Source organism: Ranitomeya imitator, chromosome 4 (genome assembly GCF_032444005.1).
Source record: "Ranitomeya imitator isolate aRanImi1 chromosome 4, aRanImi1.pri, whole genome shotgun sequence".
Lineage (NCBI taxonomy): Eukaryota > Metazoa > Chordata > Amphibia > Anura > Dendrobatidae > Ranitomeya > Ranitomeya imitator.
Window position 1 is genome coordinate 641,433,849 of NC_091285.1, and position 19,506 is coordinate 641,453,354.

At 46.2% G+C, this 19,506-nt stretch overlaps 1 protein-coding gene across 1 annotated transcript in view; it reads right to left on the reverse strand.

Moving 5' to 3' along the window:
* The window catches only part of NSD3 (nuclear receptor binding SET domain protein 3), a 132,180-nt gene that overhangs the window by 61,697 nt on the left and 50,977 nt on the right, over positions 1-19,506 (reverse strand). The gene's annotated exons all lie outside the window — the stretch shown is intronic.

Here is a 19,506-nt window from a genome sequence, read left to right on the forward strand (position 1 = left end):
GTTTCTCTTCCGTCCAGGGAAATTAACTACAGTGCAATGGGTTGTAAACTTCTTCATTCTTCTACACTCGCCTACTGTATCCTCACCCATCCCTTGTAGATTGTGAGCCCTCGCGGGCAGGGTCCTCTCTCCTTATGTACCATTTGTGACTTGTATTGATTAAGATTATTGTACTTCTCTTTTATTATGTATACCCTTCCTCACATGTAAAGCGCTATGGAATAAATGGTGCTATAATAATAAATAATAATAATTATGTTGTACACCATGGACAAAGGAACATCAAGATCTCTGTAGATGGACTTGTAACCGTGAGACTGACACACAGACACACAATGCAAAGAGTCCAGTTCTCCTCTTCTTATCTGGTTACAGGTATGATTTTCATATTTCTCACACTTGTTACTTGCCACAGGTGAGTTTGAATGAGTATCACATGCTTGAAACAAAGATGTTGACCCATAATTTTAGAAAGGTGCCAACAATTTTGTCAGGCCCATTTTTGATGTTGTGTGTGAAATTTTGTCTAATTTGCCTTTTTTTCCTGTGTTTTTTTTTTTGTGTTGTTTCAATACACACAAAGGAAATCAACATATTTAATTGCAATAATTTTCTGGGAGAAATACCTCATTTTCTGGAACAATTTCATCGGTGCCAGCACTTTCGGCCATGACTGTATAGTGAGGTAGGATATATCCCCCAAAAACAGCCCTCCCGACGAGTTATCGCCTCAATAATGAGGCCTCATCCAGGAAGTGTACTTGCAATAAAAGGGAAAGAGATCCATTAAATTCACATCTAAGGGGTGTGTCCTGGGCCAACACTGGCAGCGAAACACCGAAATGAAGTATGTGGAGTGCTGCAAAACCTCAGGAAGAAAGGACAATAAATGGCCCAAGGATGCCTTATACAGAGGAGTATTGATCAATACTTCATATCGGGGTTTCGCTGCCACTACAGGGCCTGGCGACCCCTTAGATGTGGATCTAACTTATTACAAGTGCACTCCCCTAATGAGGCCTCTTTACTGAGGTGAAAATGCATCGGAAGTGCTATTCTTTTGGAGAATATCCTAGCCAACAATAGGTTATTGTCACTGTTGTCAGGTGTCCTGGCCTGGATGTCTGGCTGGAGCAGAACACTATTGTATCATACAATTATTAGGTTCTGTAGAAGGACGTAGATCTGGGTATTTATTATGATGGAATATAGGCTGAACTGGATGGACAAATGTCTTTTTTCGGCCTTACTAACTATGTTACTATGTTACTATGTTACTATGTCCTGGGAACAGGGGCTCTTTCTCTGTCCCTAACGCTAGGGGCAACCTAGCTTGCCCTGTTCCCTGGATTACTTCTGATGGTGAAGATGCAGGGGTCACATACCTTGCCTTAGCTCCTGAATCCAGGAAACAGGGGCGTAGTAGTGTACCGTAATACACCAACCAGACTAGCAAGGTAATATGAACAGGGATAATGAAAAATACCAAACATAAAAATATAATCACACAGACAACAAAGGAATGAACCAGGGAGTGGAGGATGGGGTTAAACCAAAATATGAGAAAAGGAACAAACCTCGCAACAGTCATAGATAAATACAAAAAAACGCCTTCTCCAATAATTACCAACAACAACCTCAAGCCATGCAACAAAAGTTAGCTCAATGAGTGCTAGTCAAGGCCCAGATTATATAGGAGATGGGAGTGGCTAACAGTGCACAGCTGAGAGCCTTAATGCAGGATGCCTCCAGGAGCTCTGAACTGAGCAGATTAACCCCTGCACTGATAAAAGAAACTTACACCGTTTAATATGAAGTGCTTCTAATCAGTGCAGGAGTAGGAGAAATCAGACGCTCCCGGTCTTCCGGCTCCTCTCTGTCATGATAAACCAGTGACCGTAACCCTCTCTTCTACGAGGGACCTCCGGAAGCTCAGAACAGGGTTTATCAGGATTTGCCAAGTGAAAACACTGGATCAGCCTGTCTGCATGGACGTCAGATGCTGGTACCCACATCCTCTCTTCAGAACCATATCCCTTCCGGTGTACCAGATACTGAAGCGACCGATGAACGAAGCGAGTATCAACGATCTTTTCTATCTGAAATTCTAAATTTCAATCTACAATGACTGGAGATGGAGGTAGCACTGATGGTAAAGAGGACGCAACGTATTTTTAAAGTAGAAATCAACGAAAAACATTATGTATCTCAAAAGTGAGTAGCAAAGCAAGGCGGAATGCTAAGTGATTGATGATGGTCCCAATCTTATAAGGACCGATGAACCTGGCACCTAGTTTCCAAGAGGGAACATTCAACTTAATGTTCCTTAAGCACAACCACATCAAGTCACCAACAAACAGGTCTGGACCCACCAAACGTCTCCTATCAACCACAATCTTATATTTGGACCCCATCTTCCTCAAATTAATAAAAAAAACCTTGCCAATCAGACGTAATTGATGATGAAAATGGTTCTACTTCAGGTATTCTTGAAGAACGATTCCTATTAAATGAGCTAAACTGAGGATGAAACCTGTATGCCCCGAAAAACGGGGACTTGCCAGTGGACTCATGACGATTATTTACCGCAAATTCAACTAGAGGTAAGTAGGTAAACCAATCCTCCTGATTCTCAGACACAAAACACCTAAGATAAGTCTCAAGATTGTGTTTAACCCGTTTAGTTTGCCCATTAGACTGCAGGTGAAATGATGAAGAGTATGACAGATGGATCCCCAAACTAGTGCAAAACGCCCTCCACAATTTGGAAATAAACTGCATCCCCCTGGTCAGAAACTATCTCTCTGATGAAAATTTGCGCCAGTGTCTTAGCATTGGGTAAAGCAGATAGTGCAATAAAATGTGATATTTTACTGAATCTGTCCGCCACCAGCAAAATTATAGCATTACCCGCCAACATGATAAAATCGACCGATAAATGAGTCCAAGGTCTATTGGGAATCGCCAATTGTTGGAGAGACCCAGATGGATAATTACGAGAGGTTTTCGAATGCACAGACACTGCAAGATCGGAGCATATAGATGCAATAATCACCCCTTTTTGTAGTGTAGAAACAGATACACAATTATCTCCACCTCCAGGAAAACAACGAGATAAGGCATCCGCCTTAATGTTCTTGTTCCCAGACCTATATGTAACAAAAAAAAGTTAAACCTGGTGAAGAAAAATGCTGTCAAGGCGTTAGATGATTCGCAGACTCTAGATATGTGAGATTCTTATAATCCGTGATTACCATAACTGGATGAACTGCCCTCTCTAAAAAATTATGCCACTCTACAAAGGCCCATGTGATGGCAAAGAGTTCACTGTTACCAATGTAATTTTTCTCCGCAGATGAGGGTTTTTGTTTTTTTTTTTAGAAAAGGATGCACATGGACGTCTTTTACCAGGAGATGAACCCTGCAACAATACAACCCTCACCCCCACTTCAGACGCGTCAACTTCTACAATAGAAGGCTGAGTGATGTCAGGCTGAATGAGATTCGGCGCAGATGCAAAACACTCCTTTAAGGCACTGAATGCCTCCCTTACTTACAAGACTGGGCCATTTGGAAAAATTTGTCCCTTTCCTGGTCATATCCGTCAAGAGGTTTGGCCGCTACCAAAAAGTTTTTGATTAACTTACGGTAGTAGTTGGCGAGACCCAAAAACCTTTGTAACATCTTCTTTTTTTTTTAAAAAAAAAAAAGATTTTTATTAAGAATAAACATAAACATTACATTTTCCTCCACATTCCAATATGTTACATACAAAGTTTTTCAATTTTAGAAACCCCCAACATTCCCAACAAAACCCACCCACCCCCCAAAGGACAGCTCATCTCCATTGGAACTTCTCTATCAAAATATTAATGAAACCACTTAACTCACTTAAGACTGCCTATTCATCTAGCAGTTTTCACCAGTCAAAGGCCCTTAGCTTCCCACTCCCTTTACCTACTTATCCCAGCTCAAGCCATGGAGACCACATTTTATCAAACGTTTCTGTTTTCCCGCGTTTCTTGTAAACCCCCTTTTCCAACTTGAGACCGTGTTTAACATATTGAAGGAATTCTCCCCTCGCAGGCGGGTCCTCCTAAATCCAGTTCCGTGCTATCACTTTCCGAGCCATATATAATAGCCTAGCAATTGCTATCTTCCAGGTGTTATCCACTCCAATTTCATCCACATATCCCAGTAGGCACACTATCGGATCTCTCGGAACCCTACATCTATACGCGCCTTCCACACGACTCAGAACCACCAAACAAAAAGCAGCCAGTCTTGGACACGTCCACATCATATGATAAATTCCTGCATTCTCAGTCCCACATCTCGGGCACTCAGTCAGCATGCAACCCCGCTCTATGCAAAACTTCCGGAGATTAATAGACTCTGTGCAAGATGTAAAGCTGCGACAGCCTATACGGCTCGCTTAGTGACACTCGTGGAACCCACTCCAAGACCGACTCCCAGGTTTCATTCTCCATTGGGCTTAGATCTCTCTCCCACTTAGCTCTCGCTTTTATAGGAAAATCTAACAAATATGTATGCAGCAGGTCTTTATACAGGGTGGAAATAACTCCCCTTGTAGTCCCATCACCACACACATATTCCAATACTATATCTTCTTGAATCTTAATGCCAGCACCCCTGTTTTGAGCTCCAAAGGCATGTCTCATCTGAGCATATTGATATTCCCCTGAGGGTCTCAGTCCAAACTCTGCCTGTAATTGGGAAAAGGATTTTAACACTCGTTGTTGAACTATCTGATTTACATACCAAATTCCCTTAGCATGCCACTCTGTCAGCACCCCCAGAGCTGCAAACTCCATTAAGTTGCTATTAAACCATATCGGTGTGAATTTAGTCAATCCCGTAACCCCCCGAATCTGCCTCAATCTGTTCCACAATTTACGTATCAAAAACATGGTTGGATACAATTTCCCCAAAGCTCCCAAGGAGCCATCCTCCAAACATTGAACCACCGGTCGTCGGTTTGTCACCCCCTTCATCAAGTGTTGTACCGCACTGGATGACGCCTCCCCCGCCCAGCCCTTCAAATGTTGACTCTGGGCTGCAAGAAAATATACTTCAGGGTTGGGCAAAGCCAAACCACCATCTTCCTTGGGTCGCTGAAGCATCTCCAGGCCAATACGTGGATATTGCCTCCCCCATATCAAACTTCTAAAGAGGGCATTAATCTGTCGAAATTTCCCACGTGGGATCCAAACTGGTGCGTTATGAAGGACATATAGTATTTTGGGCATCAGCACCATTTTAATAAGATTAACCCTACCTACCACCGATAAGTGTAACTTATTCCAAGCATCCACTTTTGCCTTAAGCACACCCATGACAGGAGTCAGATTCCTATGTAAAAACTCCGTAACTGGCACCAAAATCCATATCCCAAGGTATTTAAAATGAGATGCCACCTTAAGCCGGCCCTCTCCCAAAGGCTCACTCATTCTCTCCCACGCCATCTACCTTAAACAGAACCGATTTACCCCAATTTATCGTCAGCCCCGACAAGGAACCAAATCTCTCAATAATCTCAATGGCCCCTGTCAAGGAGTCATCCGGGTCAGCCAGAAACAGCAAAACATTGTCCGCATATAACGCTATCTTTTCCTCAACCCTCCCATACTTAAGCCCAGGGACCCCATCAGACTGTCGAATCTTGGCGGCCAGGGGCTCCACAGCCAGAGCAAACAAAAGAGGTGAGAGCGGGCATCCCTGTCTCGTGCCTCTAGCCAACTTTATAGGCTGAGATAGTTCACCGTTTACTCTGATTCTAGCCGTCGGCAACGAATATAGCAGTTGAACCCAAGACACAAACTGCGGTCCAATACCCATACACTTCAACACCTGCCAGAGATATCCCCACTCCACACTGTCAAACGCCTTATGGGCATCCAAGGACACAATAACTCTCTGGCCACAGTTGTCAGACTTCAGCTGCAGATTCATATACAGCCTCCGCAGATTAACCGCTGTAAATCTATCAGGCATAAAGCCAGACTGATCCGGATGCACCAGGTTAGTAATGACACTAGACAGACGGGAAGCTAACACCTTGGCCAGAAGCTTGACATCCATAGTTAGCAAAGAGATTGGACGATATGACTCAGGTTTCCCCAAATCCTTATCCTCCTTTGGAATAACCACTATTATGGCCTCTCTCATAGAAGCTGGCAGGCACCCTTGACACCTAGCTTCCTCTAGAATCGCCTTTAATCTAGGAATCAACCAAAGCTTTTATAGATTTCAGCGGGCAACCCATCGACACCAGGCGGCTTCCCATTGGCCATGGACTTCAGTGCCCGACTCAGTTCCTCCTCCGTGATAGGGGCTTCCAAGCTCTCCCTATCTACCTCACTCAATTTCGGCAACCCCAGACCCTCCAAGAAAGTCAATGTATCTCCGACCGACTCATCAACCCGGGAGGAATATAAGTCCGCATAAAAGTCCGCAAAAACCTTCAAAATCTCAGATGTTTCAGATACTCTGCTTCCACTGGCAGATGCCAACGAGTGGACATATGAGGTACTTCTCTGAGCAGCGGCCACCAGCGACAGCATGTGACCCACTGTTTCTCCCTCCTGATAATAAGTCACCCTCTGAAATTCCCGCTTCCTTTCAGCTTTTCCCAACAGAATTTTTTCCATATGATTTTGCGCTGCTCTCAACCTTTTCCCAGCCTCGGGAGTTCCCAATACTACCATCTCGTCTTCTGCAGCCCTCAGCTCATCAACCAATCTGCCTCTCTCGTCTTCCGCTTACACCTACTAATATCTCTAAACAGTAGCCCTCTCCGGTACGCCTTCATTGCTTCCCAAACAGTAAGAGCGTCTGTACTCCCATCATTTAAAACAAAGAATTCCGCCACCTCCTATCCTATACATTCCAAATCAATACTATGTAACCAACTAGGATGGATCTTCCACTCTCTCCTGTTTACGGCCTGTGTCCCCAACAATCCAAACTCCACCTCAATTGGACTGTGATCCGAAAGGACCCTCGGCAGGTATCGCACTTCCCCCACCATTGTGTCTAGCAGACGATTACCCAACGCCATATCAATTCTGGACAACGTAGCATGAGCCGGTGAATAACATGAATACCCTCTCTCCCCAACATGTCTAACTCTCCATAGGTCAATCATACCTATTTCACAAACATAGGTGCCAAATGTTGTAGTGTGCAATCCTCCCCCCCCCCCCCCCCCCCCCCCTGACCTATTCTAGGTGTTTTTATTTTTATCCCAAAAATCATCACAAATATTATTCAGGTCTCCAATAATTAACAGTGGTATCGGTCCCCATCGTTCCACCCGCTCCAACACCTCTTTAATCTTCTTGCTTGAATAGGGAGGTGGAATATACATTGCCGCAATGCATACCCTCACTCCATATAATATACACTGTATCACCACATACTGACCATCCACATCCACACAAACCTTCACCTCTTCATACTGCACTTCCACCGGTACCAAGACTGACACACCCCTTCTCCCGTACCAAGTGCGTCTCCAGCAAACATATCATTGAAGCCCGTTGGTCCCTTGCCTACTGCAAACTCGCGGCTCGTCTAGACTTATCCGCCAGACCTCTCACATTCCAGCTCAGTATCTTAAAGCGGCCCCCCATCATGTGGCTCATCATCTCTAGATATGTCGTTACTCCCGGTCGTGAGCTGTCTAACTTCCCTCAACCCCCCCCCCCCCCCGCCCAAACCCTACTTCCCCCCCTAGCTCCCCCAATACTATACATTCTGCCTTTTTTCAAGAGTGGGGCACCATCGCCCATTGCGAACACTCTTATTTACGTACCTTCTCCACCCGCCGCCCGCTACCGTATATAACAAAATTCCGTGCATTTCTTAACAGAGTAAAAGATTCCAACATGTATTAAATTGCAAATGCAAAGAAACTAAATAAACTTATAGTACGCCGCATACCCTTCCTCCCCCGTACCCAGCAGCCATTGCAGCACTCCCAGACCATTTACTGAGTAGTGCCCAGCTCCACCCTCAAACTTTCACATCCCCATAACAAATATGCTGTTAATCACAAATCTCTTATCCATTGACAGTGAAGTATCCCCCGTCCGGATCACCCCATAATTTCAATCACCTTTTCCTTTAAGTCTTTTAGCATTAATGTCATTCCACTGGGTAGCGTCCTCCGGCATCTGGAAAAAATGAATTTTGTCAAACGCGACCACTCTTAGCCGTGCTGGAAACATCATGGAGTATTGCACTCCCAGTTCCCTCAGCCGTCTCTTGATACCCGTGAACATCATCTGTTGTTTCTGGACCAGGGCGGAATAGTCGGGTAGATAGCAATTCTCTGATCTCCCACTGTCAAATCCGTCATATCTCTAGCCTTCCTCAGGATAATGTCTCTGTAATTTAGAATTTTGGCAAGTATGGTACGGGGATTCGCTCCAGGGACAGGTGGTTTTGGTGGGACCCTATGAGCTCTCTCAACCGCAAACACTTTTGTCAGCGCTGCATCACCAAAGGTCTCCAACAGCCAGCTTTCAATATACTCAGTGGGATTCCTCCCCTCAGTTTTTTCAGGGATACCCACTATAAGTATGTTATTCCTTCTGGACCTATTCTCCAGATCCTCATTTTTTGCAGCCAGCTCTGATATTGCTTGAGCAAACTTCTTCTCAGCTTTTTGCAGCTGTACTATATGATCTTCCGCAGTGCTCACTCTCTCCTCTACCACCCCCACACGTTTGTCAATCTTCTGCAGGGCTGTGTTTATCTGGGCTGTGTTGCCCTTGACCTCCTGTATCTGCAGGGTCAGGGACTGTTTGCATGAAGAAACCAGCACAAAAACATCTCTGAGGGTGGGTTCAGCTCCTGGCACCATATCTTCAGATCCCCCTACTACCACCGCCATGCTACTATCCTTTCTCCCCTGCTGTACCTCTTGCTCTCCTGCTGGGCTCTCCTCCTCCTCCTCAGTGTCAGCTCCGGCTTCCTCCTCTGCGGCCTCCACTCTAGCGAACTGCTGGAGCTTCGCAGCCACCTCCATGCGCTTCTGACATGCGGCGTTCTCTTTGTCAGCCTTCTCCCTTGCATCGGCACCATCTTGGCCGGCCCCTGCATCCCCGGCTCCCGCGTCCTTCTGCCGTCTCATGGTCATATTCACTCCCAGGACCTTCCACCAGCCGGTAAGCCCCACAAGAAGCCGGTCAGCGTCTGCCGCACAGGATTATTATAAATACAGTAGCAGGAGCGCTCTGCCGCGCGTCCGCTCACATGGACATTCAGGCCACGCCCCAACCTTTGTAACATCTTCAAATCCTCAGGATGATCGGAATCCAGTACCGCCTGGACTTTTGCTAGATTCGTGCGAAAACCGGTGGACGATAAAATATATCCTAGAAAAGGGAACTCCTCAACTGAGAACATACATTTCTCTGGTTTCACAAATAATTTATTGTCTCTGAGTGTCTGTAAGACCTGCCTGACATGTACCTGATGTGACTCAAGGGCAGGTGAATAAATTAATATGTCATCAATATAGATTACAACAAATCTACCTACCAGGTGACTAAAGATGTAATTTACAAAGTGCTGAAAGACGGCGAGAGCATTAGTCAACCTAAATGGCATCACAAGGTTCTCATAGTGTCCCTCAGGCATATTGAAAGCTGTTTTCCACTCATCCCCCTCTTTAATACGAGTGAGATTATACCTCCCCCCCTGGCCTGGGATGAGAGGAAGTGGATACGGATCCTGGACCGTGATCTTATTGAGCTCACAGAAATCTAGGCAAGGGCATAACCCCCAGTCTTTCTTCTTAAGGCTATGTGCACACGTTCAAGTTTTTTTGCGGTAAAAACTCTATAAAAACGTGGTAAAATCGCGGTAAAAATGCATGCGGATTTCTGGCAGAAATGTCCGGTTTTTGTCAGGAAAATTTCTGCAAGAAATCCTGACGTGTGCACATTCCCTTACAATGAAAATCTCCGCAGCAATGGAGGACGAGGATGATCTGATATGACCTTTTGCCAAACTTTCTGCAATTTAATCCTTCATGGCCTGCCTCTCTGGACCAGAGATCTTATATAGTCTGTTCTTTGGGAGCTTTGCCACAGGGACAAGATTAACAGCGCGGGAAGAAGGTCTTTACATCCCTGCTCTGAAAACACATCCCCAAATCAGACAGGTATTTAGACACAGCCTAGGTATCCACCCTTGCAAGCCGGGTGCCCAAGTAGTGTCCTTGACAATACTCACTCCAATTTACCACCTCCCGAGTCTGCCAATCTACCACAGAGTTGTGCAGAGTGAGCCAAGGAAGTCAAAGACCCACAGGAGAGGGCCGACCCTCTAGAACATAACAGTCAATACCTTCTGAGTGTATGGCCCTTACCTGTAGATGTAGCCCCTGGACTGAGTAAAATACCGCGGTTTCAAGGGTGCAGAGTCAATAGAGATTCTGGGTATAGGTCTGGACAGTGTACTTGGTTTGAGGCCAAGGATGAACCTAGCGTCGATCGAGTTTAACCCCGCCCCACTGTCTACAAAGGCAGACCTTATTTTTGCCCAGATGGATTTCAGCAGGCAGAAAGAATTGTGCCCTACCCACGGATGAGATCTGTAAACCCAGGTTGCTAACCTTGCCGCAACCCGGGCTCCTTAGTTTTCCAGCGGCTGTTTACAGTGAAATAATGAAGGACATGTGCCCACGAAATGGCCCTTTCAACAACAGTGAAAACATACTCCCCCTTTGCGCCAAACAGACTGCTTTCCAGAACGAGTTATTCCACCCAGCTGCATAGGCTCCTCAGATGACTCGGACCAGGTTTCCCTTGGCCCTGGACCTCCCGCACATTGGGGTGTCTCTTTATGTCTCTGGAGAAGTCGGCGATCCACCCGGATAGCCAGAGCCATGGCCGCCCTGTCCAGGAAAACAGGAGCCTCATACAGGACTAAGGCATCCTTCACACTTACTGATACTCCTTGACAGAACTGGTTAAGGAGCGTGGGGTCAATCCACTTATTGTACGTGGACCACCTCCTGAACTCGAAGCAATACTCCTCCGCCAGCCGGTCTCCCTGCTGAACCTGACGTAGTTTAGACTCAGCCAGGGAGACATGGTTGGGCCGTCGTATATAAGACCCAGCATCAGAAAAAATGATAATTACTTACCGGTAATTTGATTTTCCAGAGCCATGACTGCACCGTAAATGAGAGATGGCATCCGCCCCCAGGAACAGGAAACCTGCAGCAGAGATAAAAGAAGGGGGCGGCACCTCTCTCCTCAGTTTGTTTCAGAGTATGCAAGGCAACTGCCTTATTAGTTCACATATGTATATTACATTCATTTTGACAAAGTCACTCTTATCCACCTTTTTTTTTTTGTGCATCACACAACCATCACCAAGATAGGGCGGGAATTAATACGGTGCTGTCATGGCTCTGGAAAATCAAATTATCGGTAAGTAATTATTTTTTCCCTTCCCCATGACAGCACCGCACATGAGAGGAAGAAATAGCAGAGACTCCTAGGGTGGGACAACAGCAGATAACACCTTTCTCTCAAAAGCAAGATTTGACAGCCCTAGATCTAGCCTATAATGACGGAAGAAAGTGGAGGGTGAAGACCATACCGCTGCTCTGCAAATCTGTTCCACAGATGCATTTGCCCTTTCTGCCCAGGATGTGGCAATGGCCCTTGTAGAGTGAGCTGTTACACCCAGTGGGGGAACTTGTCCAGAAGAAGAATATGAAAGTGAAATAGCCATACGAAGCCACCATGCAATAGTTGATTTTGAGGCCTTTTTTCCCATTTGTCCCCTGGAAGGAGACAAAAAGGGCTGATGACTGTCGCCAAGGTTTTGAAGCTTCTATATATTGGAGCAGGCAACGTCTGACATCTAGACAATGGAAGGTTTGCTCTCCCTGGGATTTGGGGTTTGAACAAAACAACGGCAAAATTATTTCCTGGTCCCTGTGAAATTTTGAATTGACCTTTGGAAGGAAGGCCGGGTCAGTCTTTATAATTACTCTGTCATCCAGAAAGGTAGTATATGGGGTAGTATATGAGATAGCTTGCAGCTCACAGGTACGTCGAGCTGAAGTCAGGGCAACTAGGGAACTGTCTTCAGTGTCAAGGCCTTTATTTAAATGGAAGTAAGAGGCTCAAAAAGAGGCGAACTTAGTGCATTTAAAACTAAATTTAGATCCCAGGGAGCTACCTTAGGTAGTGATTTTGAGGGTATGGCTGTAAAGGAGGCTCAAATGAACCTATAGACCCAAGGGTGATCAGCAAGTTTTTGGTCAAACAACGCACCCATGGCAGAGACTTGCACTTTTAGGGTGCTGGTAGATAATGCTCTTTTTAGCCCCTTTTGGAGAAATTCTAGAATTTCTTTTACCGGGATTTCTTGGCTAGTCTCGGACAACTGTCGCCCTGAAAATTTCAGGAATCTTTCCCAAACTTTTTGGTATTTGTCCGACGTGACCTTTTTCCTGCTAGCGAGCAAAGTGGTCACTAAAGGGCCCGAGAATCCTTATGCTAGTAGGAGTCCCCTCTCAAGTTCCAAGCGGTGAGATCGAGTCTGTGCACCTGAGGATGTTCTATTGGACCCTGGTGCAAGAGATTGGGGATATCCGGAAGGATCCATGGGTCCGAGATAGACATGCATCTGAGCCATGTGAACCATGCCCTTTTTGGTCAAAAGGGCGCGACAAGGATTACTCGTGTCTTGTCTTCCTAAATTTTCTTTAGGACTATCGGGATCAACGGAACCGGGGGAAAAGCATACGCCAGATTAAACTTTCATCGGTACAGAAATGCATCCACTCCCTCTGGGTGTTCTCTTGGATTTAGGGAGTAGAACCGGTTTACCTTCTGATTTTCATTTGTGGCAAACAGATCCACTTCTGGTGTGCCCCAGATGGCACAAATTCTTCCAAATATTTCCTGATTCAGGGACCATTCTCCCTGATGTAATACGTGACGGCTTAAGAAATCTGCCACAAGATTGCCCGTCCCTTTCAAGTGTGTACCTGACAGGAACAAAAGGTTGCTTTCTGTCCATATGAACAGCTCTTTGGCTTCTGCCATCAGGGATGTTGACCTTGTACCCCCTTACCGATTTATGCAAGCTGCAGTCGTGCTGTTGTCGGATAATACTACCACATGTTTCCCTTGGACCTCCTCTTTTGCATGAAGAACTGCCCACCTCACAGCTGTCAACTCTTTTAGGTTGGAGGATGCTGTCCTCATTGAGGGTTTCAATTGGCCCTGTGGGATCCGGCCTGCTAGGTGTGCTCCCCAACCTAATGGACTTGCATCCGTGGTCAGCTCCACTGGGTTCCGCACCGACCAAGGTACAGCGTTGTTTAAGTTTTTGGTGCTCAGTCACCACTTTAACGAGTCCTGCAATGGTGGCGATAGAAGAATCTTCCGATTCAAGTTGTATGGATGCTTCGGCTGCTCGGATAGGATCTGACATTGTAATTCTCTCGTATGGACTGGCGCCCACTGGACCGCTGGGATTGTTGCTGTTAGGATACCCAAGAGCGACATCGTTTTTTCTTGTCTGACGCCTTCTCCTGGATTTCATCCAATGCTTTTCCGAAGAGGTACTGTCCCTCACAAGGGACTGCACAGAGTTTAACTTTCCATTGAAAGTCTGCGGCTCAGTTTTTTAACCACAGTGCTCGGTGACCTGAATTGGATAGGGCGCATGCAAGGGCGGCACATCGGACAGAGTCAACTGCGGCATCCACCAGGAACCCTGCCGCTTCTTGCAAGCAAGGTATTGCCTTCAGTAGCCTCTCTTGGGCACTTGTATTTTATCTGCTCACTTAATTCCTCTAACCACTTGACCATAGCACAAGCTGTACAAGTAGCGGCTACCCCAGGTTTGAATGACCATGCTGATGCCTCCCAAACTGATTTTAGAAAGGCATCCACTTTTTTGTCGAGGGGATCTTTTAAGGCACCCACGTCCTCAAATGGTAGGGCTATCCCTCTAGAGGTACTAGCGATAGCAGCATCCAGTCTGGGAGCCTCTTCCCATTTTTCACAGACCTCCTCATCAAATGGGTATTTGTGCTTCAGTGTCTGCAGGACAGACATCTTTTTGCTTGTTTTTTTCCACTCCCTTTTAATCAAATTTAGGAGATTATCATAAAAGGGAAAAACTCTGCTTTTTTTCCCCTCCAGGTTACTAAACATGGAATCTTGAATTGTTCGTTGTTCCCTAGGCGTCTCCACCCCCATAATAGACAAGCTTGAGTAACTTCCCGATATCCTTGGATGAACATTAAGGACGGCCATATTCCTTGTCCGAGTACAGGTCTGAGTCATCAGAGGGGGCTAATTCTCCCAGCTCTTCCTCCAAATCTACATCAGCATTTTGGATATTTGTAGGAGGGGGATAGGTGGGCTTTCCGGAACCGAGGGCAGTATGCTGCTTTAACTGTTCCTTTACTGTTGTCTTTACTTCCTCTCGAATAATAGATTTTATGCTCTGGAGTAGCGACGGAGACTCCTCGGCCACTGTTTTATTAATACACGAACGTTCAGATTCGCTTGTCATATGTTCTAGGGAGGGTTTCTTTACATAGTGCACATGTCCTGTTTTTCTGCTTTGATGTGGCCTTTTTCCCCTAAAGAAAATATGACACAGAGTTCGTCATTACCCACATGTTTTTCCTTACAAAGGCACACACCCACCAAAGACCCTGGGTACCCCGGTAGCCTGCGGGTTCACTTCTTCGTCCGGTATGCGCGGTTGCGTTGCGGGGTCTGCCATGCTTTCATGAGAAGCTGCTGCCGCATCCATTGCCCTTCTTTATCTGGTAGGAGCGTTGTGCACGCCTCTGGAGCAACTCCCTCCCGGAAGTGCCAGCACACCGTCTCCCCCAGCGTGTTACATCACTTCCTGTATGACCGGAAGTCGTTCCATTCACTCGGCGCGAGCGTCATGTTGGAGACGCCCCTTTCCGGCCCAGCCTCATGACAGGAGCATCCGCCGGGAAGTCCAGCGGGGGGCCCCCAGGATGACGGGCGCGCGCCACCACGCCCAGCTGCCCCCACACCGGGGACCTCGGTCTCAGGACCGGGCACCATCAGAGGGGGATCCCCCTGGAGGTATACAGCCTGCCACAGGCATCCACCTGTTCCTGTGGACGGATGCCATTTGTCATGTATGGTGCTGTCATGGGGAAGGGAGAAAATTCCTACACTGTCTGGAGCGACTGAGAGTCAGATGGGAGGGAGAATGCCCATGCCTGGGGGTCACCCTGAAGGAAAGAGATTATTATCTCCACCCGTTGCTCCTTGGTTCCTGAGGAATAAGGATGTAACCTGAATTATAGTTTACAAGCCTCCCTGAAAACAAACTTGTCAAACCCCCAGAGAACCTGTCAGGCAAAGCAATCCCTGTCAGGCAAAGCAATCTTGGGCTCCACTATGAGTTGCCTGGGAGTCATGGTCCTCAAACCTTATGTATTAGGGTTCTGCAAAACGACAGTGCGTAGATCTGTCACCTCCAGGCTGCGCTGCTGCAGTTGCTCTATCAGAACTGTGATAGGATCCATAATGGATAAAAAAAATGGTTTCAGTAAGAGAAAATGTCACGACTCGGTTGCGGTGTCCAGGGACCAGGGGCCCCTTCCCTGTCCCTATCACCAGGGGGCACCCTAGCTCGCCCTGTTCCTTGGGTTACTTCTTATGGTGAAGATACCGGGGCCACGTACCTTACCTTAGCTCCTGAATTCGCCATCAGTCTACACGCTTCTCTCACCGAGGAAAGAGACGAGTAGTAGTGTACCGTAATACACAGACTAAGGGTACCGTCACACTAAGCGACGCTGCAGCGATACCGACAACTATGTCGATCGCTGCAGCATCGGTTTGGTCGCTGGAGAGCTGTCACACAGACAGCTCTCCAGCGACCAACGATCCTGAGGTCCCCGGTAACCAGGGTAAAGATCGGGTTACTAAGCGCAGGGCCGCGCTTAGTAACTCGATGTTTAACCTGGTTACCAGCGTAAACGTTAAAAAAACAAACACTACATACTTACCTTCAGCTGTCTGTCCTCCGGCGCTCTGCTTTCCTCTGCACTGTCAGCGCCGGTTAGCCGGAAAGCAGAGCGGTGACGTCACCGCTCTGCTTTCCGGCTGGCCGGCGCTGACACAGGATGCAGGAGGAGTGCAGAGAAGCACAGCGCCGGGGACAGACAGCTGAAGGTAAGTATGTAGTGTTTGTTTTTTTAACGTTTACGCTGGTAACCAGGGTAAACATCGGGTTACTAAGCGCGGCCCTGCGCTTAGTAATCCAATGTTTACCCTGGTTACCAGTGAAGACATCGCTGGATCGGCGTCACACACGCCGATCCAGCGATGTCAGCGGGAAGTCCAGCGACAAAATAAAGTTCTGGACTTTCCTCAGCGACCAACGATCTCCCAGCAGGGGCCTGATCGTTGGTCGCTGTCACACATAACGATTTCCTTAACGATATCGTTGCTACATCACAAAATGCAACGATATCGTTAACGATATCGTTATGTGTGACGGTACCTTAACAAGGTAATACTAACAGGGGTAACGAAAAATACCAAACATACAAATATACTCACACAAACATCAGAGGAATGCACTGAGGAGTGGATGAAAGGGTTAAACCAAAGTAGGAGAAGAAAGGGAATTATCACACACTCAAAACATAACAACAGTCACAGAAAAATCCCCCAAAAGCCTTCTCCAATAACCACCAGCAACCTCCAGCCATGCAGCAAAAGCTACGTCTGACAATGAGTGCTAGCCAAGGTCCTGATTATATAGGAGATATGAGTAGCTAACAGTGAACAGCTGAGCCTTAATGCAGGAAAGCCTCCAAGAGCTCTCAACTGATCAGATTAACCCCTGCACTGACAAAAGAAACTTACACTGTTTAATATGAAGCTGGAAGTGCTTCTAATCAGTGCAGGAGTAGGAGAAATCAGACACTGCAGTTTTCTGGTTCCTCTCTGTCGGGGTAAACCCGTGACAGTTATACACTTGTGTACTGCCCTTATCAGGGCGGGAGCCATACGGGCATGACAGGGAACGCTAGGTTATCATCTTACCTCTCTGGCCATGTACTCCTCTTTTCGTGTATGACTTGGCTTTACTACAAGAATTGGGTGAGATCAAACGTTTTTATTGCCACTGGCATCACTAAGCACTTTATTATCATATTTATGCAATTTCACTCGTTTTGCTGATCACCTTGTCTAGGTTATAATTGAGTGGGTTTTGTTTAGAAGAGCTCTTTTTAAAAGTTAGGTTTTAACTATTGATACTCTCCTGCTGATTAAGTGATAGTTTTCTGAAAGTTAACATTGCCATTATCATTGATGACCCTCTTTTTCTCAGATTAAATAGCAAATACTTGCTGACAGATTCCCTTTAAAGAGTTTGTCCACTATCTGAACAACCCATTTTTTAAATAAAGCAGTCCCTCATAGAAAATAAAAATAACATACTTGCCAACGGCACTGGCGCCATTCCAGTGATGTCTCCGGGCCTTCCGTGATATTGTTATGCCAAGCGAACCTTGCAGACAAGGTCATGGGAGACCCGATGCCGACATCCCTGGAATGACGTCGGTATGGGAGATGATTATGTGTTATTTTTATTTCGTAAGGGGGACTATTTTATTCAAAAAGGGGTTGTCCAACTAGTGGACAATTCCTTCAAAGACCTGCAAAAGTGTAATCCTACCCAAAAATCAAATATGAAGAGAAGCCCTATAGTGTTCTGACTACTTCTGATCAAAAAGCAGAAGATCGCGCAAGTCCAAACACTACAAGTGACGAGAGAACCGACCCCGAATATAGTACCAAGGCATTTAACAAGAGAAAACAAAGGTAAACCACCTGTACATCTCATACAAGGCATGCACTGACAACGTACATGACCCACATCTTGGGAAGACATATCTCAGCTCTCAGAAGAAGCCAATAAATGAATAAAGGCTGCAGAGGAAGAAATAAAATCCATGCATGACAACCAAGATATTTGGCACTTTTACAGATGAAAAGAGATCACCCAAAAATCAAGCCTTTTGATGTGAAGATCTAATTTTTGAACGAGATTTTTTTGATCTTTAAGAACAAGGACTTCAGTACTTACAACACTGCCCAATGAGAATGTGACTAGGGATATTTTCACAAAAGCATTGACTGCAGAGATGAAAGGGCTGTGCCTAATGAACTGACAATTGAGTTCATTGCGGCAGACTTGGGCTGGAGCTACTTTTGTGCACACGGCAGATGTGATGTTAGTTTGTAGTGATGCGAACGTGCTCAGATAAAGTGTTAATCCAACATGTTTGGGTGCCAACCAAGTGTCTTTGGCGTGCTTGAACAGTATATTCGAGTCCCCGCAGTTGAGTCACAACGCATGCAGAGATTGCCTAACAAACAGCCGCGAGACATGCAGCTGCGGAGACTTGACCATATTATTCGAGAACGCCGAAGACACTCAGCACATGAGCGTGCTCGCATAACACCTTATCTGAGCACGCTCGCTCGCTTGCTCATCACTATTAGTTTGCTAACACTGCACTCTATGACCTCTTTGGTGTGTGCGTTCTTTTCCTGCAGTCTTCAATGTTGTGTCGATGAAGACAATGGTTTCTGTCTGTCCCAAGCAAAGCAGTTTGTTCTCCTACTTCAATCCGAGGGCTGAATAATTCTGAAAGCTCAAATCTGCAACAATATTAATTATGATCAGCGGGGTCAAACCATTTGGGACACATAAGAGATCCTGAGAATATAGAAGTTGCAGCACTTATGTTGCATTATTTTACCCCAATTTTACTGGACACTGCAGCACAATATCATGCACTTCAATAGGGCTGTGCATCAGCTGTCTGAGAAGCAGAGACATAAAGTGATGGCATATTGTAGTCATATCTCATCCTTTAGGAATACCCCTTGAAAGGGGTTGACCGGCCTTGGGTACAAGTTTGCAGTAACTCTATTAATCCTCACGGCATTCCCAACAGGGTTTCTCTGGTGCCAGGAGCAGGCGGTCTTGTGACTGCAAGTGTATGATTTGCATATTTCCGGTCACATTCCGACTAGACGTGTCCGGTCGCGCATGTCTACTTGGCATGTGACCGCATGTATGCAAATCGCACACTTGCGGTCACACGCCTGCCTGTTCCAGGAGAATCCTCATAATGTGCACAGACCAAATCCTTCTCTGCCCTGACATCTGCCGGGGAAGAGATAAAAAGTCCCCATACACATAATACTGTAAACAATACTGTCCATGTCACTGGGTTAGCAGACTTCAGTCTACTACCTTTAGTCTGCACCTGCAACAAACCAGACAGGCTGTCGTGATCCAATCTGGTTTTTGAGTCCTGTCTACCCCTTTCACGGTCTGGTCATGTCAGGGGGTAACTTTGCTCTGCCTCATTTTGGGTTCAGGTTTGCTATTTATCTCCACTGCATCCTGTAG